General features: G+C 48.4%; 1 protein-coding gene across 2 annotated transcripts in view; it reads left to right on the forward strand.

The window, feature by feature from the left end:
* Positions 1-23848, forward strand: part of LOC144120946 (uncharacterized) — a 209660-nt gene that overhangs the window by 41906 nt on the left and 143906 nt on the right. The gene's annotated exons all lie outside the window — the stretch shown is intronic.

Below are 23848 nucleotides of genomic sequence, written 5' to 3' on the forward strand. Positions count from 1 at the left end.
TACCCGATTACCCACAATGCTGCGTTTTGGAGACGAGAGCGTGAGCTCGATGATCAGCAGTTATATACAGAGAGCTAGAGAAGTACAAAAGAAAACAGGGGTAAGGGAATTAACCGAAACGGCGATCTTATTAAAAGTAGCCCGCAGTGTGACCTTCAGCGCTCGTCAGGCCGGGACCATAGCGTAATTCTTTTTAATCCCTACTCCATTTTCATTCTGCTCATATTTCGTCGCCGCCTCAAGCAACGCCACGCCGCTGGGTTAACGTGGTCTTTTTTGGAAAAGGAAAATGAAGACAGACAGAGAAGGGGGAGCCCTTTTACCATGCTGCGATTAATGCTAAAACAGCAACCTATCACTAAAAAATGTTGACCGCTTCCCAAACATTTTGAGATGTTTAAAGTAGTTTCATCTGAAACGTGCGCCTGAGGAGCAAAATGCTAGCACCACACACACAGAAAAAAAAAGAAAACACGTAGAAAGAAGGAAACAGCGACGCGTTATTGAACGGCATTCATTAAATTTTCATAGCTGTGACTTCTTTTATGCGCACAGAAAGACGACACAAAAAGGCAAGGTAGACAGGACGGAGCTGGATTTCATAGCTGTCCTTGTTTGCCTGGACGTCCTCTTACCACTATGTGCAAAGCTCGTCAAAGCTCACTTTTTGGGAAACGAAATCAAACGCGCATAAATACGAAAGGAACAAAGCACACACACACACAGAGCAAGCAATCAATCAAAACTGAATAACGGGTGCCCCCGCGGAGCAACCGAAAATAAGCCTCCCTCAAGCGAGCACAAATGCAGTGCTTGCTTCACGTCGGCATTCTGTGTCCGGAAAAACACCGCTTTATAGCGTTTAGAAGGCGGACAATAATAACAAAAAAGCGAAATAGAAAAGCTTACGAGCACAAAGTCAACCAAAGAAAGCATCGCGAAACGACCGAGGAAAGCGCGCGCAGCTGGTGCCGAAAGGGAATACGCGATCATTAAATTGGCGCGGCATCAGCGTCCTGTTCGTATACCCAATCTCCGCTCATACATACAGCGCTTCGTAGCAATTTACATTTCAGGGATGAGGTGCCAGGGGAAAGGCAGACTAAGAGTGGAAAAGAAAAGGAAAAGGAACAGATTACAACGAGTGTGCTTCTCAGACAGAAATGCAATATATGCGCCCTGAGTAAGAGGCATTTAAGAGGGATATAGGCGTACTTGCGTATATATTTACACAGTGGCACCGCCGGGCGAACAGCCAGTCCCGCCTGTAAACCCAGAGTGCCGTGTTTATGTATCGAGACGGTCGTCGTCGGTGCCTGCCGATCGAAGCAGCTAACGCACGGCAGGAGGGGGGGCTGACCGAGCCGGGCCCCGTGGAGCCATCAAAACTCATATTGCGCCCTGGCCTCGCCCCGTATTATCCCTTGGCAGAGCTCCGGCCTGTATGGTATAGTCGTCGGAGCACGGGCTGCCGTCAGCTGCCGAGGCGCTAAACCGTGCTCACGGGGCGCAGCAGAGGGCTGAGCTCGATCGCTGCGCGTCACCCCCCGCCCCTTCTCCCCTCCCCCGGAGATTGCCGTGCTCTCTCGTCGTGTTTATGCCTGTGCAAATCTGCTCGTCGAGAGAGGAAACGTCAGCGGTTCCCGCCTTATACTCAGGGTGAACGACGTTTTTATGCCTGAGCCCCGAAGAAGGAAAAAAAAAAAGGAGTGGGAAGTGTTTGTGATTGCCAGCCGCGACTGTTTGTGCTGCTGTGTATAAAGAGGTGCGTTTTATAACGCTGTCATTGGGACCATGTAGAGTTGTGACAAGAAGCGAATGAAGCGGTTGTAAAATCGGATCGCAGTTTCGGCCTTTCCGATTTGTGTGTCTAGAATCATAATGGCAGCGCCTGACGATGGGAGAAAGTGAAGTTTTCTCTCATGGGGTGAAACCAGAAAAGAAGGAAACGGGGTACGGGGGATAACAATAAATGAAGGCGTGTCGCTATGGTACAGTATGCGACGGCGCACGCAGCATTTATTGGATGAGCAGGGCAAAAATACAAACTTCCCAAATACTTCGCCCCTCTTGTCTCATGGGTGGATTAATGTCATGAATGCATGACTCATGCTATGACTGTGATGTTCTTACCCAGTCTATATCACACTGAAAGCACTTGCTGATTCAATAAATTTAAAGAATCCGGGACTCAATGCAGAGTGCTTTTAAGCTATGTTTCCGGTAGCAAAAACAAAAAAAAATGTTATGCTCATGGTCTTAATGACGCATTTTATTACATTATTTATTACATTTTACACTACATTATTACACTTTATTACATTATTCATTTAGCGCATTATTTTCTACACCACGCATTCATCGCATGGCATCACGTCGAGCGCCAAACTTCGGTACACCTCATGACATCCTCGACCGACGAGTCCCCCGTGAAGCTGCGAGCCGCAAGGAACCAATCACTGCAAACGACCGTAGATTCTTCACACGATCACGTGACCCCTTCGTTCAACCTGCGCGGCCAACCTTCCGGCATGCGCAGAGCGGACAATCCACGCGACTGGGAATTAAGCTTCGCCACCCCGCCGCGCCCCCGTCCAAAATCTCTCGTTGGAATTCACCGGTCGTGCTACGTGGGCGCCAGCTCCTGCGGCATGCGGCGCGGCCAATCCGACGAGCTGCATATATACATACGCACAGCCGAATGGATGGGAGAAACAGCGGGGGCATTCTGCTGGGCTTTCCAGGCGCAGAATCGATCAAAAAGCCTGGTTCACCGCATCGCGCCGAACACGGGACCGACGGACGGACTGACGGGGCGCGTGCGCACGCGCTCCCGGCATTCGTCGAACCACACGCACGCACGCACGCACGCACGCACGTACAAACTGAGCGAACGCGCGCACCCGAAAACGACGACGGGCGCGATCCTTCGCGATCGCGCACCACAAAAGCGCAGACACGCATACGCTCTATAGTTTTCCGCCGCGAGTCTACCACCCCCCCCCCCATTTCTCTCTCTCTGCAAAGCTTTATACTATTATAACGGAACAACAGCACGGCGGCAGCCGCTCCTGCGAACGTAGAGGACGCTGACCCGAAGGGAAAAAAAGAGAGCAGAAAAAAGAAAAACAATAAACACGAGTTCGAGAGGGCGAGCGACGGGAACAGCGCATGCCCAGCGGTGGAGTGCGTTCAATCAGAAGTTCAATGTATACTTAACGAATTGGGAGTACGTATACCCTCCTTTCTTCTTCACTCGTACTCCGCACCTCTTTTCGGTCGATTCGCCCCCCCCCCCCCCCTCCCTCCTCCGTCTCCCCCTCCAACGCATACCCTCTCGTTCCACCTGTGCGGTAGAATGTATGTGCCACAGGCGCGCACACTTCCTGATCCGGCGCTATCTGTTTGAGTTGCGGATCGGTACCGAATGTAAAGGCGGCGCCCAGTTAGCCTCGTTGAAAGCTGCCTAGCTCCCATCGCCTTCAGCCGGTGGGTGGGCGCTGCCACGCACCATGCGAATTAACTAGTCCCGCTACACTTCCGCTCAGTTTTTCCTTCCTGCCCATGCGGAACGCGGACACATTCCTTGTAGAGACAGAAGAGGGCGCTTGCAACGCAATGTCGATGATGCCGCTTACTCATTCTCACACGCATTACCACACGGGCTCCGACAGCGGAGAATTGTGTGAGTGTTTCGTGAGTTCTTTATTTATTTTTTCTGGATCCATAAACTATTGATAGCTAATTATTAAGCTTTGCTTTTCTATAGACCTTCAAGGCTCAAATTGCATAAAGTAGCTTGCGTACGTAGTACGTAACTTTTGCCAAAGTTAAGCGTTTAAAACCGAACAAAACCAAAACACTCCAATGACGCCGCTTTGAGTAGCTATAAAGGTCACTCTCGGCGTGAAATGTCTTGATCCGGAGAAAGAGGCAAACGGTGTATCGACAAAATAGCCAGAGTTGTCAGGCTGACTCACAGCGCTCGATCTATCAATTAATGGCTTCTTAAGTGCTAAGGTAAGTTCGTCGTGTTTGGCACGCAGCCAGGATTAAGCCCACGACCTTGACTTCAGTGGCCACCGCGACAGCACTGTAATGTGCTGGAGGAATAAAAATAGTTTGGCTGGATTAAGACTGCAGAACGAGAAGGGAGATACCTCTCTACCGACGTACGGCGCCACCTCCAGTCGTGACAGCGGCCGAGAGCCCAAGATCAAGACCTAACATAAAGGCAGAGAGGGAACAACAGTAGTCGTTTTCACTGAATTGATGCATAAAAAATGGCAAAATAGAAAACACATCAAGCTCTCCCTCCAACACGTGACCAAGTGTTTGGATGCCTCTTAAGTACGCTCATACCTGGACACTGAGTGAAACCGAACAAAATATAGAATAAAAAAGGAAACTGCTCTGTAATGCCGCAATGAATAAAAAAAAAAAAACTAATGCTACTGGAAGGGCCTCTCCAGCGCTTCAACAACAAAAAGTTAGGTTGATCGGACAGCTTTTTATCGGCAAGCAAGCTACTTCAATCTGTCCAGGAAAAATTCAAGGTGGAATAGGTCTCAATTAGGGAGTAATTAGGCATTAGCATTCACATGAGTCCAGCCATACGGCTACAGAGCGAAGCTATAGAGCTTGCTCAGAAGCTTATCAAAAAAAGCAGCAATAACCCAAGCCACTGCTGCGTTCCTTTAAAGCCGCATATCTGGACTCAGGTGAATGCTAATGAGTAATTACACGCTGATATAAAGCAAGCTTATAACGTTGTTTATAATTAAAGGCCCCTTAGCGTATTAGTGAAAGCTATAGAGTGACCTGTGCAGGTCCCTTAGACTATATTACAGATTTTGTTCTCCCCACCTCGACTTTCCTTGCATTATTAAGGATTTCATTCCAGTTTTCTGTTAACGTTCACTGTGCTCTGCTCAAAATCTCAAGCTATAAGCTCTCTCCGTTGAACCGTTCAGACAATATAACTCTGAAGTCCTCGCAACTACAGCCCAATTTAAGCACAGAAATAAACCTCATGGCAATAAATGTGAAGCAGGGAAGCAGAGAGGCTATTGAGCGTCCGATCTGTACAGAAGAGGAGCCCAGAGTAACTGCTTCACCTTGTGAAGAAGGCGGCTGCGCAGTCCTATTTGAACAATGCCAGCTTGTTTGAAGTGCTCTTGAGGATTCTTGCGCCGAAATACGCAGAAAGACAGGAGCCCAATTCTATTCCTGAGAGCGACGATGGTCAGTTGCCCTCCAGGCTAGTGCGGCTCTGAGATTGCCTTTCAAGGAGGAACACGGAGTAGCGGTGAAGGATGTGACGGACGGTTTCTCTGTACCCGAAGTAGACGCAGGCAGTACTCTCTGCGTGTTATTAGAGATATATTGCTCCAGGTAGATGTCGCTGTAATTCGGAGGACACTCAGGGCGGGTTCACCTTCGAAGTTGCCACGTGGAAACAGGCAACTGGAAAGGGCCAAGGAAGATGTCGGATGCTGGCAAACCCCGGTGTGTTCCACTGGACCAACGTGAGATGGCAGCGTAATTATCGTTAATTAAGTGCTCAGTGCACTCTAAACAGAAAGGAGTATAAAGGGAGTAAGCTGCCCTCTAGTGCACTCTTTGTTATAAAACGGAGTGCGCTAGAGGGCAGCTTAATCGCTTTTTTACTCCCATGTAGGCGTATTATTTTTACAGTGTACTTTCGTGGCCTGCACGACGGCATACAGGCTTAAGGGCATTAACAGGCGCTTATAGTATGTTAGTTATTGATATCTATGAACTAAGACACTATCTACTTAATAGTAGAAGCGCCGTGAGTGAGCCAGTGAGCGGCTTAACTGATAGCGATTAAGTAAGAAGTTCCATGAATTGTTGCGTTAGGTAACCGTTCTTATAACAGGACATTGAGAACACGATGAATTTGGTCTGTATCGATGGATTACCGCCTTTTTAAGACAGAGACGCTGTTTTCATTCAGATAGAACTTTTTATTAGCTAGAAAAGGCGAAGGAATCAAATATCGGTGTCGCCATCACCGGCCGATTTCGCAAGTAAACTACGCCGCGTCGACAAATGTTTTTGGGAGCGGATCACAGAGGCTACGCTGCACCAACATTCACTTACAGACGGTCGTCACGGAGTCCTTTTCGGATGAGACGTCACAAGTTTGAGTCGAATGGAGAGATAATTCTCAAGCGTAATTTTCTCAGCAATAAGTTCGTTTTTCCCTGCTGGAAACGCATCAACGCACCCAGAAAGAGAATTTCACTAAGAACAAAGACTGCGTGTAGTTTTCTTTATTGTTCCTTCATGAGCCGGAACAAAATCGGAAAATCGGAGCGAGTACTGTTTTCAAACAGCAAATACCAGACGCATGCAAAGTCAGTCTGTGCTTTCTTTCTTTCTTTCTTTCTTTCTTTCTTTCTTTCTTTCTTTCTTTCTTTCTTTCTTTCTTTCTTTCTTTCTTTCTTTCTTTATTTCTGTCTGTCTGTCTTTCTTTCTTTCTTTCCTTCTTTCTTTCTTTCCTTCTTTCCTTCCTTCTTTCTTCCTTCCTTCCTTCCTTCCTTTCCTTTCTTTCTTTCTTTCTTCCTCTCTTTCTTTTTTCCTTTCCTTCTTTCCTTCCTTCTTTCTTTGTTTCTGTCTTCCTTTCTCTCCCTCTCTCCCTCCTCTCTCTTTCTTTGTTTTTTTCTACACGAAAGGACGAGCCTATGGCCTACGGGATCTTTCTTTCTTCATCTCAACACGAAAGGACGGGCCCACGGCATATGTGATAGCGCATTCAAGGCAACAGCGGAAGAGAAAACACAACAAACAAGCACCAACAAAAACCACGCTCAAAAACAAGGAACTTTCCAGGCCCCACGGTAGCCCACGGGTTTAGGGCACCCTGTATATCATGTACACCCATCAGCTTTCTAAAGGAGCAGCTCTCCATCAAGCTCTCCAAACTCTGCGCGGGATCATCTTCGACCATAGGCGGAGAACACAGCAAGCGTGAACAAAAACACCAGAGTTAGAAACCCCCCCCCACACACACACACACACACACACCGTCTCCTCCTGATCCCTTGCAGAAAAATTCCCTCCATACCACGAGGGGCACCACCAGCAGGAGTGATCTATACAGAGCGGCCCGCCACCACTGCCACCGCCAACCGGCGTTGTGCACCAAGGCGTGCACTGCCGGGCACAGGGCGCGCGCGATCGATATTCAATTTCATGGTTTCGCTTTTCCGGCTTGAGCGCGTGGTGCGCGCCTATAGCCCGTTCGACAGGATCGCGCCGTCAATTTATCAGTGCTATGTATACACCTATGGGAGGTCTATAGCAAGCGCGGCATCTGCGCCCTACACATTGGTATACTCTTTACTGAGCGCTCCACCCCAGCTGCTTGGTTGCGTCTCGGCGTATACCGGAAGGGGGGGGGGGGGGGGGGGGGGGGGGATGCGTTTCATCTTTTCCTTTTTCCTTTATTTCTGTTCCCGTTTCTGCCGCCCCCTATTTGCGTTCAGCTCGTCCCCGGCGCTCGAGGAAGGCGTATGTAAGCTGACAGGCCTCTGTTGCCTCAACACGAGAGCTTCTTCGGAGCTTCGGCCTATAACATGCGCGCCCCGGCGCGCGATGTAAACAGTGTAAACATGGCTCCTGAGCGTAAACATGGCTCGTCAGTGTGTAATGGCGTTCTGGAAGTTTTTGATACAACTCGTCTCCCTCGGATAAGCACTGGCAAAAATATGAGAATCCCAGGAGATAAGGCGCGGGGGCGTGGCTTGTGATAAATTATGCTCAGCTTGGTCGACCAAGAATAAAGTAATGCTTCCAATTACGAAACCGTGAGCATATAAGCGGCGCAATTACAACAAAAATTAAAGATATAAGAAAGGAAGTCTGGACCACTGAAATTAATGTCACGACAAGAACCAGCAGAAAATGCTCCTCATATGAACTATACTAAAGATTCTGGACGAGTTGCCGGGCCAGTTTGTGAAACATGCTTTATTCTGGTAGATTAGTACAATACGAAGACTAGGGACAAGCAAAAGAAACAACGACAGAACAGCGCTGACTTACTTGGCTGACTTGATGTTCAGCGATGGTTTAGTATCGTCTTTTCCTTTGCCTCTGCCCCGCCGCGGTGGCTCAGTGGTTAGGGCGCCCGACTACTGATCCGGAGTTCCCGGGTTCGAACCCGACCGCGGCGGCTGCGTTTTTATGGAGGAAAAACGATAAGGCGCCCGTGTGCTGTGCGATGTCAGTGCACGTTAAAGACCCCCAGGTGGTCGAAATTATTCCGGAGCCCTCCACTACGGTACCTCTCTCTTCCTTTCTTCTTTCACTCCCTCCTTTATCCCTTCCCTTACGGCGCGGTTCAGGTGTCCAAAGATATATGAGACAGATACTGCGCCATTTCCTTTCCCCCCAAAACCAATTATTATTATTATTATTTGCCTCTGCTACTGCGCTGTCGCAGATACAAGTCGCTGTGATTATACACACACAGCGTTAAACCAGAGAGCGCAGTTCCTCGTTCCTGCTGATGAGCCTCCTTTTCCATAGACACGGTTGTATAATCGCGGACTTTCACAACCAAAAAATCAATTTGTAGCGCTAAAAGAAAAAACGTTTAACGTGTCAATTTTAAATGACAACCCGTATCGCTATCTATTTTCTCTGTTATTTTGTTTGCTTCTCTTTTTATTCCGTTTTTATCTCCTTTTTGTATTCCAGTATTGTCTCGGAACAAACATTAGGAAATCATTATAAAATGTTATTATACTCTTTCTTGTGTAGTGTTGGGTTCAAAATCCTTTTTATGAAATCTGACAATCAACTAGCCCAGCTGTTAACTCTTATTAGCAAGTCGGTGTACACTCTGAACTTGAGGACTGTAGAAAAGCGTTGTTTATTAGGCAGTAGTGCGCCATTGCATGCCTTGAGCTACAATACGTGCTGTGGAAATTAAATTTCTGGGATACCAATATTTTCTATTAACTTCATCGGCATACCGTAAACGATTAAAAACCACGGCGATTGATAAATGACGGTTTGCTCACTTCACAATGTCGTACTCCATTCTTTTTTTTTTCCTAAAGCCCGACTTTCTTGCTCATCACTACAATTCATAACAAAACTCACTTATAAGAGAGCTTGTGCTTTGTCTCGCGTAAAGTCGACTTAAAGAAAGGAAAAAGAAATCACGCCTGCATCAGCGCTTCGTTTCTCTGATTCCAAGAATTCCCCTGCTTTCCATTCACATCCCCGGAGTCTCGAAAGCTAGTGGTAAGAGCAGCAGATTCCAGCGCATTTCTGTGTCGCTCTCTTATTTTCCTCATCTTCCAGTTCGAGCGGCGTCGATTAAAATCCTCTTTGGCCTAATCACCGCTCCCGGAGGATTCCTCGAAGCGCGAAACGTGGTTATCGACGGAACACATCGGCATAAGTGCCGCGTTTTCATCGCCGAGGCAAGAAGAAGAATGAGCCGTTAATGCGCGCGGATTCGAGTGTTCTTACGAGAGGTATTATTAAGCGCGCCGTGTGAGGCTCCTGATCGTACTTTCTTTTGTGTCCTCCCGGACAGCTCGGAAGCTCTTCAAGCGGCCCACTTATACAGCGCTTAATGCAAATTTCTACGTTCCCGTCAGCTTTACGTATAACATTGAGCGCATTACAAGCCGCGTTCCTGGCAAGTTTGGAAACAAAGTGGAGTCATTAGCGGCGCTCCTCCAAACGGAGGAACGCGTGAGAATTGTTATGCAGATATAGATGTACCCTTCTCTTTTGTAAGCGTAGCTCGAAATGCAATTTTATACGGGACTAGATAATGGGAAATCATTTTAAATGCAAAAGACTGCACCGGCCATCGCACTTCATTGGAGGAGCTCGTACAACGCGTTTCGTGGATGCATGCAATGCTCGTAAGTGCATGCCAGGAAAGGGACGCTGCATGTCATGCGCACTCTAAACACAAATACACCTATATGGGAGTAAAAAAAGGAGTAAGCTGTCCTCTAGCACGCTCCCTTTTGTAAAAGGGAGTGCGTTAGAGGGCAGCTTACTCTCTTTTTACTCCTTTCTGTTTAGAGTGTAGAGTGTAAGTTAGGGCTAGTTGATCGTTCGTCGTAATGCACAGAGAGCAAAGCAGAGAGGGGGGCTAGGCAGCCCTAGAGTACTTGTGTTAAGCAAACCCCTGACCTATCTGCTTCCTTCTGTTGTCTTTTAATAATAATTGGTTTTGGGGGAAAGGAAATGGCGCAGTATCTGTCTAATATATCGTTGGACACCTGAACCGCGCCGTAAGGGAAGGGATAAGGGAGGGAGTGAAAGAAGAAAGGAAGAATGAGGTCCCGTAGTGGAGGTCTCCGGTATAATTTCGACCACCTGGGGATCTTTAACGTGCACTGACATCGCACAGCACACGGGCGCCTTAGCGTTTTTCCTCCATAAAAACGCAGCCGCCGCGGTCGGGTTCGAACCCGGGTTGTCTTTTGCGAATATTCATTTTCATTTTCAGACACATCCGCGTTGAGGCACGACTGCACAGTGAACGCATCTCCCCCCCCCCCCCACACACACACACACACACACAAAAAGCACAACAAGATGCTAAAAACGACCTGAGAAGCAACGCCTAACTGAGCATTTGCTCCGGGGACGACAACCGCATATGTTTTGCCGCGCACAATGCACACATTAATTACCCTTTGCTAGAGAAGTCCCGACTGCTTCATGCACGTACAATCAGTCATCCTGGGGCAGATTACATTCGCGGAAGACGGCGGTTTTGCGGCGGCGCATCGGGGAAAATGAAAATGTTTAGCAAAACATCGCAGGAAAAGCGCGTGCACCGCTGTACCGTCATAAATTGCGGACCACGATGGACGGCGACATATGCGAAAACGAGCGTTTCGCGCGCTTTGAAGCGAGCAATGAGGAGAAGCAATTTCGATTCCAAAGAAGCGACAGCGGCCTCGGGGCCAGTGCGGGTGATTCCGGAAAAAGGTAGAGATTACACAGGTGTGTGCGTTCGGATCCTGTTCAGGTTCCTGCGGCAGTGCGGGGTCGAAGAGGAGTCCTGGCCGCAGATGTTTGGAATCCGCAAAATCGATTTCAATTACAGGTAATGTCCCGGCTCTTTCGAAAGAGACCCCCAGTTCGGAGCCGATACTCGTTTTAAACTCAAACAGAAAATGTCGCTCAAAAAGCTGCCGTCGCGATTTCCTCCGCGTGATCCTGTGCCTTGCTCTGAGTTTATTACCATGAATCGAATCTTCGTGACAAAATTTTAATTTATTGCATGGCAGACCGTTCAATAAGACAGCCTCTTCTCATTGTACAGGCATGGCATTGTCGGAGCCCGGCAAGCCTTCGGGTTAAGTCTTCAGAATAAGAATACAAAAAAGTAGCATCCAAGCTCATAAGGTATGAATTAAAGAGTTGAAAAGCAATGTGGGGCCTAATCATTTTCTAATTATTTATTCGAGTAAAAAACAGGCAGGTACGAATGAAGTTGACGCTAAAGATACTTTTCTTTTTACCGTAAAAACAGGCTATTTTTTTTTTTTGAACAGGCAACGCAAAATATCGACGCCAGTGTGCAAATAACTCGAACTATTTCAGCCAAGTTAGCCGAGAACCTTTTCATATGCTGTGTATATGCAGGATTCGCGGTCTTTGTTTTCGGACGGTATTTCTTGTGGCAAAAAGGACAAAAAATTAGAGTTGGAACGAATTACCAAACAGCAAGCGTTTGCGTCTCGACGGATATGCTGAGGTCATTAACTATACCTAACATGCTGTTAAACGTGAAACTTTATGAATTCTTGCGAACGAAGCCTTGAAATTCGGGTAAAAAATTCAGTACAGAATTCTTTTCGCTTGTGACTTTCCTTTCTTTTAACGGAAGCATTGAAGGAACGGAAACGTTAAAAGAAAGGAGCTGTCAGTGTATGAATAATGTGGACGCATTCTTTTCACATGGACGTTCGATACCTTGCCTCCACTGTACCACTTGGCATCATGGCGTCAGGGCAACGTGATACGACGACATGTGGCTACAGATTGCTCTGACGTCATGGTGCGCGCGCGCGCGATTGGCTGCCACGTGATACAATGACGTCACGGGCGACCAATGTCATTTCGCGTTATTCTTTGTTTCCTACGCTTGCCACCACCGTCAACACTCAAAAGCCTTCCTCATACAACCATTGATGCAAAAATAAGCCCGGCCTGCACTTTGCCCTTCAGGGAAAGAAGCACGTCAGCGAATACGAGATTAGGCGTGAGGCCCCACGATAACGAGAGGGAAATCGCGGAGCAGGCTTGCATTTTCTTTGCTTCTTTTTTTTTTCATCTTCTTATTCCGTCACAATCTGCCTTCTGATGGTTGGCATGCGCGGCCTCCCTAACTGCATCATTGTCGCCAAGGGCTCCCTGTGGCGCCCTTATTGGTCCAGCGTACGCGATCTTCCACTGGCACGTCAGGAACGAGAACCGGTATATGGATATGGCTCGCACACGCGCTGCCGCTTGTTAGGAGCCGCAATTGACCGCGCCCTGCGGTGGGCCTCCGGGGAGCAGTTTGTGCAGGCATGGCTGCGAGCGGACCCCAGATCTTCGCAGGAACAGGGCTTCATAGCCGAACAGCTTCGAAGCGCCAGGGAAAAAAAAAAAAAAGGCGAAAGGTTAGGGAGGCCATAATGGCGCCAAATGGTGTGTTTAAAACGTGCGGCTCATGAGAGGGTCGAGAAAGATAATGGTTCTAAAAAGCTACACTGAACGGGCCGACGGCGTTATTACGGGCCTGTTGGAGCTGTTTGGCTCACAACTTCTGTCGACATGTACTACGTTGCGAAGAAATACTGCGCTGTTAAAATTAAGAGATGAAAAACGTACCATCCCAGTTTGCTTTTGATAGCAGTAATAGCAAATCGCTTCAGAACAGCAACAACAAAAAGCAAAGTTTAGGCTTATTGACGTTTATCGTTATACTATATGTAATAGTTCGTGTTATTACTTGTCGATAGGCCATGAAAGGCATGGTTTGACTAAGCAATCACAAAGCAATTCCTGTTTTAACCTGATGAGGATCCAGAGATTAATACGCTTTTTGCACGTGACAAATTAACAAAATGAATCAATCTGTCAACAATACTGGCAAGAAAAGATAGAGACCGAAGTGAAAACATGATAATTAAATATAACAAAGATCACGTGACGTCATGCAGTGCACTGGCGTGTCGTCGCTTAGAAGCACTCCGTGACCACGGGTCCTGGAACCTTCTTTAATACAGGGCATTGAAACCGAATTTTTTTGGTGGACACCATGGTTGATACTGATATCGGTAGCTGTTCAATGTGCAAGAGTTTACATTCGCCATCTGTACCTATTTCCTTATTGTTGCATGGCCGTACTGTAGACTTAGTGGAGCCCCAGCAGTTATAGCGTCACTAAATTAATTACGTCTGTCATCCTCACCATGGTGTATAAAGTATTGAACGAAAAATAATCATAATGCACGATTATTCCCGCATTGCTTTCTTTAAAATAGTTGTCATATTTATTTGTCTAATGTCATGGAATACTGGTACGAAAGTATTGTTGTGCGAACCTTGTTCAATGTTTCCTGTCAAGCTGAACATGGCGAGGTTCTTCACTTTCGCTTCGACAAGCGTCCTCGAAAAAAGAATGAAGTAAGACAGCAAGAATACGACTACACTTTTTTCGAGAGCAAAATCTCTGAAAAGCGACAGCCCCGGCAAGGCTGCTGAAGTGTGGAAAGTGGCTCTGGCGGCGGTGAAGGGCCAGCAGACATGCTGTGCTGCTGGTGCGCGTCCGTTCCCAGATTTCTCCATACCAGGAGGTAGGAGGTAGGGTCACTGGCAAAGGTCGACCCGGAGACCCCGTGAACATACCTCCGACTTGGCGTTTCTGCGTGCCGCCAGTATGCACGCGCCCCCAACCCCCTCCGCCCTCCCGTATGCCTACCGTCTGACAAGCATCCTCCTCCTCAACTCTCGTGCTCTGTTCGTCTAAACTTTCTCTCTCGCCTCTCCGTTCCCTCCGTATCTGCGTACGAACGCCTCCTCCACATCCCTCCTAAATCTTCCTCTCTCCCTCCCTGGTGGCATTTCCTCTGGTGTGCCGGTGAAGGCCACGGTGGTGGCGGTCGTGGCCCGTGGGGGCCGGAACCAGACCTTCCCGGCCGCTATTCTTCTACCCATGCCGGCGTCACGTTGAGGTCAGCCCGTTCCTGTTCCCCGGTGCACGCGTTGAGCTCTGCGGGCGGTTGAATGTGGCGCCCTCCTCCCCCTAGTCGTGATGCGACTGCGTAAGGTGTTGGGGCAAGAGGCACTTCGGCAAGAGGCCTGGCAAGAACTGAAGCTAAAAGGAGAGCGCGGGAAGTACGAAAGGAATGAAATTGGCGTTACGAAGAAAGTAATTCTTCTGTGGCGTACCTCTCGGGGTTTCGCGGTACTCACCCTAACTACGCCCCGGCTTGGCCGCCTTTTATTCCATCAGGACTGCAGGGGTACCAGGAATACTCAAGGTCATGGCAGAATTGCTCTCTTCATCTCGTTCGTTATACCGTGCCTGTTTGCTGGCAAGGTTTCATCGGCAGGGCTGTTGAAACACACAGCCAACACGCTTTAGGAAGAGCCGTGCATGAATCATGGAAGGCCCCACGGGACGACTAATTATAACTAGAAGTGGGACGGCGAAAGTTTGTTAATTATGTAAAGGGGCAGAAGCAATTGACGGCCACCAAACGAAACAAAGATTATAGAAGCTGCGGCGCTTGCGCGAGCGTGGATATATGCATGCCAGTGTGTGTTATTGAATATTTTGAACAGAGGCCAACATAGAGAAGCAAGAACTAAAAAAAGAAAAAAAAAAGCCGCACACGCGCATTAAAGCTGCGGTTCGGACTGGCGTTTTTTTTTTGTCATTTTAGTAGTTCTTTTATCATAAGCATCTTACTTCTATATGTCGATTTGTTCTTCACTTGCAAGCAACAGGCTTGCAGAACGCACAATTAGGCATAACCGGTAGTTCCATTCGAGTGAATTGCGGCTACATTTGAGGTGATTCCTCGGTCAAAGTGAAGTTTTGAGATTTTTTTTTTGCACTGATTAAGGTGACTGGCCAGTTTAAGACGCCTGCGCACGCTGGTAAGAATGCAAGCGTGTATCAGTTCACCTGATGTTCAAAACATAGATAAGATACATAGATGCATAGAAGCATAGATAAGTACTCGAAACTAGAATGGTTGTCATGAAATTGGCCTTCAGGGTTATCCTTCTTTGAAGATAAAAGAATCCGCATCTGGGCCAAACTTTCGCATCCGCCGTTAAAATCAACGCAAACAACGCGTGAACAAACTACCTACATTAATGATAAAGCTATACAGCGAATGAGGTACGAAGTTTCGCACCCAATTTTTGCAACTACATCACGATGTTTCCCCCACTTCGCCCAAAGAAAAGTAAAGAGAAACGCTGTAAAATTCCACAGTGCGATGGGCGCTGCGTCCAAGTATTCTGCATTTGCCACGTACAAACATTTGATGTCAGAAAACACTATCAACAGTCCATTTTTATAAATTCACAAAACTTGCCGGACAAAAGCGCCCAGTGATTTATTGCCTATACTTATCGACTACAAAGAAGAACACTATTGAATGATGAAAAACAGGAAACCAGAAGAACAAACACAGCCGTTTGAAGGAACAAATACAGGTGATCGAGCCAGCATTATATGCAGGCAAGCAAGCAAGTAAGCAAGCAGACTTTAGGTTAGACTAACAACTGTTTTTTTTTTGTATTTGATGGGATACATTCATAACATCCGAAAAAGAAACAAATTGCTCGTTCGGCACAGTATATATGCATGAGTGAGCACTGCATTCGATCAGGTGCACCGACAATGTGTAAACGTAATTCGGCGAGCAAACAAACTCACTCGCGACTACTGCACCCAGGTCCGCGGCACGAACAAGTAAACAAAAAAAGGAAACCCGTCCGATCCGGAGAGCGGAGGTAAAAACGAACAAGCTTGCGAGGGTGCTCAGACCCCGCGAAATTTAAAATGCAGATGATAGCCAGCCGCGGGCGCTCTTCAGGAACGCCAGATCACTGGCAAAAGCGTGAGCAGCGCATTACAACGCCGCCCGCTCTATATCAAGCCGTACTCACGTAGAGTCCGCACATACCTATATATACACTCACGCACAAACGCAAGCGGCGCACGCAACGTATGTACCGAGTTTGTATATAGCCTAAAGGAACACGCCGGGCGAGGGAAAAGGTTTTGTCGTCGTCGTCGTCGTGTTCGGAAACTCCCCCCCTCTCCTCCTCCTCCTCCTCCTCCTCCTCCTCCTCCTCCTCCTCCTCCTCCTCCCTCTGCCTCCTTCCCCTCGCACCCAGTCTTCGCCGTCCCGGAACTGCGTATGCAGACAGACGAAACTCTACCTCGTTTAGAGGCCGCTAGACACAACGACCGCAAACGACCCATTGTAAAACAACACTGCTTGCTCTTATTTTATCAGTTTTTGTTAACTTAATCGCCGTCGAAACACGCATCGAGGTGGCTTGTTTTGGCCGAGCATAAAGTATGCATGCAAACACTGGTCCCCGTGGTTAATGTATCCGTTTCCAGGGCTGGAGAACTCACCGATGAAGGCGCTTGCGAGCGTTTGGCTTTTTCGTTGTTTTTTCGTCGCGATTGGGTTTTATGTTCTCTTTGTCTTCCCTCTGCCGACAACAACGGAGATTTGCTGCCCGGTCACCTTTGTTTTCGTTAATAGCAAAGCTTATAGAAAGGTGGACATAAAAGGTATACATTACACCCGTACATAGCCCAAGAGAAAATGGAAACATTTGCGTCGCTGTTATTTCCTTTTCTGGTTGGCACGAAACTGGGTTCTATAGAAATGACACGATTGTGGAGCTACTCTGCCATTTCAGTCCGCCCCTTTTTCTCTTGCTCTCTTCTCTAACAGGAATAAAAAAAAGCAACGAATAAAAAAAAACCTAAGAGGTGACCCGTCCTGTGTTTCACCGGGCTAATGTAATTCACATTAATGCAGGACGGATGTGACGTCAGACACAGGATTGCGCTCACGCATGCGTTCCTTACACTACTTTACTGGTCACAGTGAAACACATTTTCTTTAACGAGCGCGCGCCATTTAGGAACGGATCAGTGCGAGCTTTTGTACGCAGCAACGACTAGTGTAGTCGACCAATTAATTGATCTTAGACAGTTAATCCATTTTCCTTCGTTTATTGATTACTCTGTCAATCAATCTGGAGGAGCGTGTGGGTTTAGCCAAGTACAGAGATAAATTATTTAGCATTTTTGTTATATTGCGAACGCTATGTCACTGGCTGTAAACGGCGGCGCGGAACACACAATTAATGGTGTATTCGTTGCAACGAGCGATTATTGATGCAATGCATCGGTATTACCCCTCGGTTTGGGTTTTTCGAACTTGGAAGCCTGGTGCAATCGACACTATAGCGTGACGCCAAACGCGTGGCGTGCAACTGCACTTGCGCCATTTCCTAAAGCGTGCGGCAATAACGCAGCGTAAACCCCCCAAAGTCGCTTTCTGCCGCGATTGCAACTTCAGCGAACTGCGAAGTATTCTTCCAACTCAGGGAGCCTCTCCACCAGGGCTGATTACCAGACCACGCACAGCGTTTTGCAAAGGCTGATACAAACATCCGCGTAGTGACTTCGAAAATCGGACGCAGTGCGTTGCAAATGACGTCATTTCCTGCGCCCACGTGGTATACATTGCAGAGATGTGCCGTAGGTGCCGCAAGGGGATTTTAATCGAGCCACTTGCGAAACCTTCGCGTCAAGCGCGGCAGTCAGATTAACGGCACAGGATTACTGGAAGCACAAAGATTTGCAGGTCGCCACCCATAGCGTATACGCATGATGTCGTAGGCAGCACTTCTGTCTCCTGACCTCCGGAAATTCGCCAAAGTGAAGCCATCAGTTTGAATTAAATTTCCGAAACTGATGCGATTTAACAGTTCAGAGCGCCGGTCGCACATTCGCACAGCACACACGGTTCAACCTGCTGATGACATCGCCCCGCACTCAGCGTTAAGCGATTTAACGACTGTTAAGCACTATTAAGCGTTCAGCACGGTGACGCAACTATACGGCTAGATATTTACCCGCCATAGTGGCTAGCACGGCGTCTGACTACTGAGTCCAAGGACGCGGCGTCGAATCTCGGCCGCTCTGGGCGCGCATTTTAATGGAACCCGAATCCAATCACGGCCGGGTTTGGTGCGATGCCAGATCACGTCGAAGAACCCCAAGCGGTCGAAATTAATCCGGAGACCACTTATACGACGTCTCTCAGAGTAAACGTGATATTAGGAACATTAATAAGCGCCTGTTGTCAGGCAGAGGAAAGTATAGTTAGCGCTGCTGTCTGGCGATAGTCGTCCGTATATTATGTGCTGTTATAGTATATTAAATATGGTGCACCGCAATGACAACCATTATCACCGCTGCAACCGCAACCGACCAGACGTGAGGGCAGACGTATTTCAAGAAAGAAAACCGCGCCACGGGACGGCCAACACGTAAGCAAGGCAGCAATGCAAATGCACTGTCCTGTAGCGTGTACATTTCTCTCAAAATGCTCTCCCAACCGGGCCCCGAACATAATTTGACGCGCATGCATCGCGAGGCAATAACTGCCCAGACCTTCTCACTCGCCCGCCCTTTGCTCTCTTCGGAGCGGCGGTACTGCCTTGGCGTGCAAAGCAACTCTGCCCGACCTAAGCAAGGTCGAACTGCGTGCAGTGCACACCCAGTCAGTGCAACACAGGACGTCAGGCAATCCCCCTCTTTCCGAGCCCTGCACGGGGGAAAACAAATGTCTCTCGGGTCTCCCAGCTGACAAATGGTCGCGTGCTTGCGGCGGATGGAGTTCGTTGCGAAAAACAGGTTCGCGTTTACCACCGCGGTGTACTCCCATCCGGCCTTTGCAACTCCGCCGCCACGCGTTCCATCGATATTCGTGCGCATCTCTTCGTCGTTGTTGTTGTTGCTCCTCTTCGTCGTTGTTGTTGCTGCAGCTCCTCTTCGTCTTCGTTGTTGTTGTTGCTCCTCTTCGTCGTTGTTGTTGCTGTTGCTCCTCTTCATTGTTGTTGCTGTTGTTGCCCCTCTTCGTCGTCGTTGTTGTTGCTCCTCTTCGTCTTTGTTGTTGCTGCTGCTGCTCCTCTTCGTCGTTGTTGTTGCTGTTGCTCCTCTTCATTGTTGTTGCTGTTGTTGCCCCTCTTCGTCGTCGTTGTTGTTGCTCCTCTTCGTCTTTGTTGTTGCTGCTGCTGCTCCTCTTCGTCGTTGTTGTTGCTGTTGCTCCTCTTCATTGTTGTTGCTGTTGTTGCCCCTCTTCGTCGTCGTTGTTGTTGCTCCTCTTCGTCTTTGTTGTTGTTGCTGCTGCTCTTCGTCTTTGTTGTTGTTGCTCATCTTCGTCGTTGTTGTTGTTGCCCCTCTTCGTCGTTGTTGTTGTTGCCCCTCTTCGTCGGCGGTCCACCCACATGTTTTCTGCTTCGCTCCCTCGACGTCGTTATGCATTTGGGAAAGTGGCACGAGTCGGGAGAAACAACGTCGTGCCGTGATTTGCCTACTCGCGTGTATACAATCGCGAAGGGCTCGCTCATAGGCATGACGGGGAGCGAATATAAAACGAATCACCCGTGCAATGCAGCGAAATGTCGGCAGTTGCGTGCGGTGCGCTTGCGTGTGCGAAGATCGGGAGACCCCCAATCGAAGTGCAGGCAGCGGATAGCGGGAAACGGAACAAGTTCGTTTTGTTGCTCGAGGGCGTACGTTTGTTATACGTAAGAAGAAACGGGTAAGATTTTTATGGACGGAAATTCAATCAGATCGTCTCGTGCTGTTACCCTGTTCCTTGTTTGCCGAGGCCTGTGCTCCGAATGGAGCGAGCCGCGCGTTGCCCGTATAAAGCGTGCGCTCGCAGCATTGAGACAAACACGGAGGGAAGGAATATTCTTGAAGAAGAGATAACGCAATAACGCACGCGGCTAGGAGAAGGTGGTCAGAAACTTTTCTTCGTAAGGAAAAATAAAAAGAAGAACTAGCAGCTATCATCTAGTCTGCTCTCCATTTTATTCTCTTTTTTTGTGGTCGCGTTTATGGTTTCAACCCAGCATTTAAGCATCGGTTCATTCATGTGTTGCCTCATATTTACTCAGCCGATAGTGTCTTCAGCTTGTCCTAGCTTCCAAGCTTGCACCGCTATGCGACATACTCGCGCTAACTCGATGAGGACTTCGCTTCATTTTTTCGCCCTTTCTTTGTTTCTTAGTCATTAATTCTTAGTCTTGCTTATACTTCCACTGCATCCTACATGGGGGGTGCTCAGTTTAAAAGGGCTGATACAATCTAGCTGCTAGCTCAAGCCCGGCCCTTACCAGGGAATTCGTAGCAATTCTTGATAAGCAGCACTTCCGACTGCCTCATAGACAAAAAGTTCAGCCGTGTTTCAGCGAAAGCATAAAGAGGACAGATGAATGAAAACAAACTGACGGGAACACATTCCGGTGCCTTTAAAATGAAACGGCGCCAGTGATTCTTTAAAAGGCGTACTGACAGCCCAGACTGACGCGTCCAAGACACTCAAAGCGGCTGCCCAGCAGAAGGTTTAAAAGCGGGCGACAACCTAACGTATTTCGAGATTTGTGTTCGGGACTGTCAAGATTTGTGCCCCTTTCAAGTCCTTGTTCGACGCCTTCCAAGCAACCCCACGCCCTCGACAGTGAATGACGATACTCGAGTAGCCTGGTGCTGTTCCGCCAACTTTCTTCTCCTTGTGAATCGCCTTTTTTAAACTTTTTTATTTATTGAACAGACGCTTTTATATATCGAGAGATATATAAAAGCGGACAAATAAAGAGTGACGAAGGGACAAATAAAGAGTGACGAAGGGCGGAAGAAGTGGCTGGAACGACGCGAGGCTGTTGCCGGAGACGAGTATCTATGGCCGACAGCTCAGTTTCGCTGCTACAATTCTCGCTGTCAATACTGATCAAGTACTGATCAAGTTAAACGAGAAATTATAGAAAGCGGCTATATACTGACTAATCTTGGCCGTATACCGTCGCCTCAGGGTGAAATTTCACTTGTTGGAAATGGCCCCCCAATTTCAACGTAAAATAATAACAAAAAATGAAAAAAATGTAGTAAACTGAATGCGTCGCTACAAAGCCCCGACCCCGAACGTTGTCCAGCGACGAGTTGACGTTCCATGTTGCTGATAGTCTCTCACGTCGTCCATGCTATAAATTCTTTACACTGTCTGTACTTTCAGCTTTTCAGTTGTCACTGAAAAGGAGGCAGTCTGAACATTATTAGAAAGCGGCCTTACTACCGTTATTGAGATAACTTGGCGCTTTAAATCACATTTAGCGATAACTTGGGCGCTTCCTTGCTGCGCCTGTGTGTGCTCGAGAAAGTTCATCTGCGTTAACGGTGGACGTGTAGGCGGGGAAAGTCACTTTCATGAACCCGCGAGGTGCACTGCTGCCCTGACAGATCTCTCGCTCCTGTCGCTGCTTTAAATGACAACTCAAGTGTTTTGTTTTTCTTGGAAGATTTTGAGCTGATGATCGCTTTATATTACTCAGCACTCCCAATCATTTCCAAAATTGTTACTTTCAGTAAGTCATAAATTTTGATAAGGAAAAAAAAATAAGCTCGGACTTGGCTGATTGGCTGGAGCCGGTGCTTTGTGTGTCCCAGTGGCACATAAGCGCGAGATCGTGAGTTAATAATAATTGGTTTTTTGGGGAAAGGAAATAGCGCAGTATCTGTCTCATATATCGTTGGACACCTGAACCGCGCCGTAAGGGAAGGGATAAAGGAAGGGGTGAAGGAAGAAAGGAAGAAAGAGGTGCCGTAGTGGAGGGGTCCGGAATAATTTCGTCCACCTGGGGATCTTTAACGTGCACTGACATCGCACAGCACACGGGCGCCTTAGCGTTTTGCCTCCATAAAAACGGAGCCGCCACTGTCGGGTTCGTACCCGGGAATTCCGGATCAGTAGTCGAGCGCTCTAACCACTGAGCCGCCGCGGCGGGTCGAGATCGTGGGTTTGAAGTTAGATTATCGGCTGGGTCGGCCACAGCTTCAAGAGAGCAACATCTGTAGAAAACGCACGTGTAACGGCATTAAAGTTGACACCCGCCGCGGTGACTCAGTGGTTAGAGCGCTCGGCTACAGATCCGGAGTACCCAGGTTCGAACCCGACCGCGGCGTCCGCGTTACGCAAAATGCGCCCGTGTGCTGTGCGATGTCAGCGCACGTTAAAGATCCCCAGGTGGTCGAAATTATTCCGGAGCCCTCCACTACGGCACCTCTTTCTTCCTTTCTTCTTTCACTCCCTCCTTTATCCCTTCCCTTACGGCGCGGTTCGGGTGTCCGCCGATATGTGAGACGGATACTGCGCCATTTCCTTTCCCCAAAAACCAATTTTCATTTCTTTTTCAGAGTTGACGCTTACATGCTGGTTGAAATCAGTTTTCAGTCCCCTCCTGACGCTTCAGACCATTGTGTAACGTGAAATAACGCCAACTTTTGACGTTTGTATACGAGATCTTGTCGCCACGAGTGCAGAGAGGTGAACTCGATTCAAAGAGCACGTTAGGCAGAATTTCTTCTTATTATTAATAATCTTCTGCAGTTGTTTCCAAGCAGGAAGTTGGTTCTGGAGGCATCAGTGGTGCTTAACGGTTAGTGTCTCGAATTTTCGCATGCATTTTGTCATTTCGATCGCCTTCTTGCATCCTATCACTGCACGCCATCACAACTAGTGCCACACACTGCACCAGGCGGGCTTCTTCCTTTTAGCGAAAAAACGCCACCTTCTTCTGCAGTTAAGCTGAAAAGTTGCCTTACTACACTGTTTCGCGTGAAGGAATCCAGATGGCTTACAGTGCTCAAGCTACCGAGTGAAAAATGCGGCGTCTCAAAACTCCCACAGCTCCGTAATGTCGCATTATACGAGCAAGTAAACAAAAAAAGAAGGAGCTACGCTCTAACCGGCGTTCTGAGTTCGCAGCGTCTTCGCTCTTACACACACACACAAAAGCATTACGGGCGCAGCTGAAAGCTGCCAGCGTGGCCACCTCTTCCTTCTTAAAGCGCGAGAAAAACAATCCAGAACAACTTTTATTCTCTTTTTATTCTATTCTACTCTTGCTTCGACGAAACCGGCACGAATTTAGCGCTCAAAGCCGCCGCCGCCGCCAGCGTCGCGAGCCTCAAGCGTGCGCTAGCCACGGAGGAGCGCAACTTGTGGACGCCCCGGCACATTCGTCAGGATTACGCGAGGCTAAGGACCCGGGAGCCTCAGAGTCCGCGCGGGTGCGCCTTGTTCACGCACGCTTGCGCCTCGTGAAGAAAACGACCAGGACCAAGGCACGCTGAGAAGGAAGAAAGGCCGGAAAGCCGTCGCGCGCCACGCGCGCGCGTGCTAGCGCCCCTAGCGGGAAAGTGGAGGCGGTGGCGATTTACGGCGGAAAAGAAAAAAGGAACGTTGGAGCGCCGGTGGAGTTTACGGCTCTTTCATACGCGCCTGGCGTGTTCGTACGACGTTGACTTCTCTTTTATTCGTCCCCCCCCCCCCCCCCCTCCCGAAGCCCCGAAAGGATGACGCAAGAAATGCGTGAGGGTAAGTTCGTGCTGTCGCGAAGCGTCTCAGGCGATTGCTGGGAACAGCTATTTATGAGTGTCTGGAGCGTGCACTTAAGGATCACTGCCGCGGAGGCAAGCACAGCTGATAGTTCCAGATAGTAT

This window comes from Amblyomma americanum, chromosome 2 (assembly GCF_052857255.1).
Source record: "Amblyomma americanum isolate KBUSLIRL-KWMA chromosome 2, ASM5285725v1, whole genome shotgun sequence".
Classification (NCBI taxonomy): domain Eukaryota; kingdom Metazoa; phylum Arthropoda; class Arachnida; order Ixodida; family Ixodidae; genus Amblyomma; species Amblyomma americanum.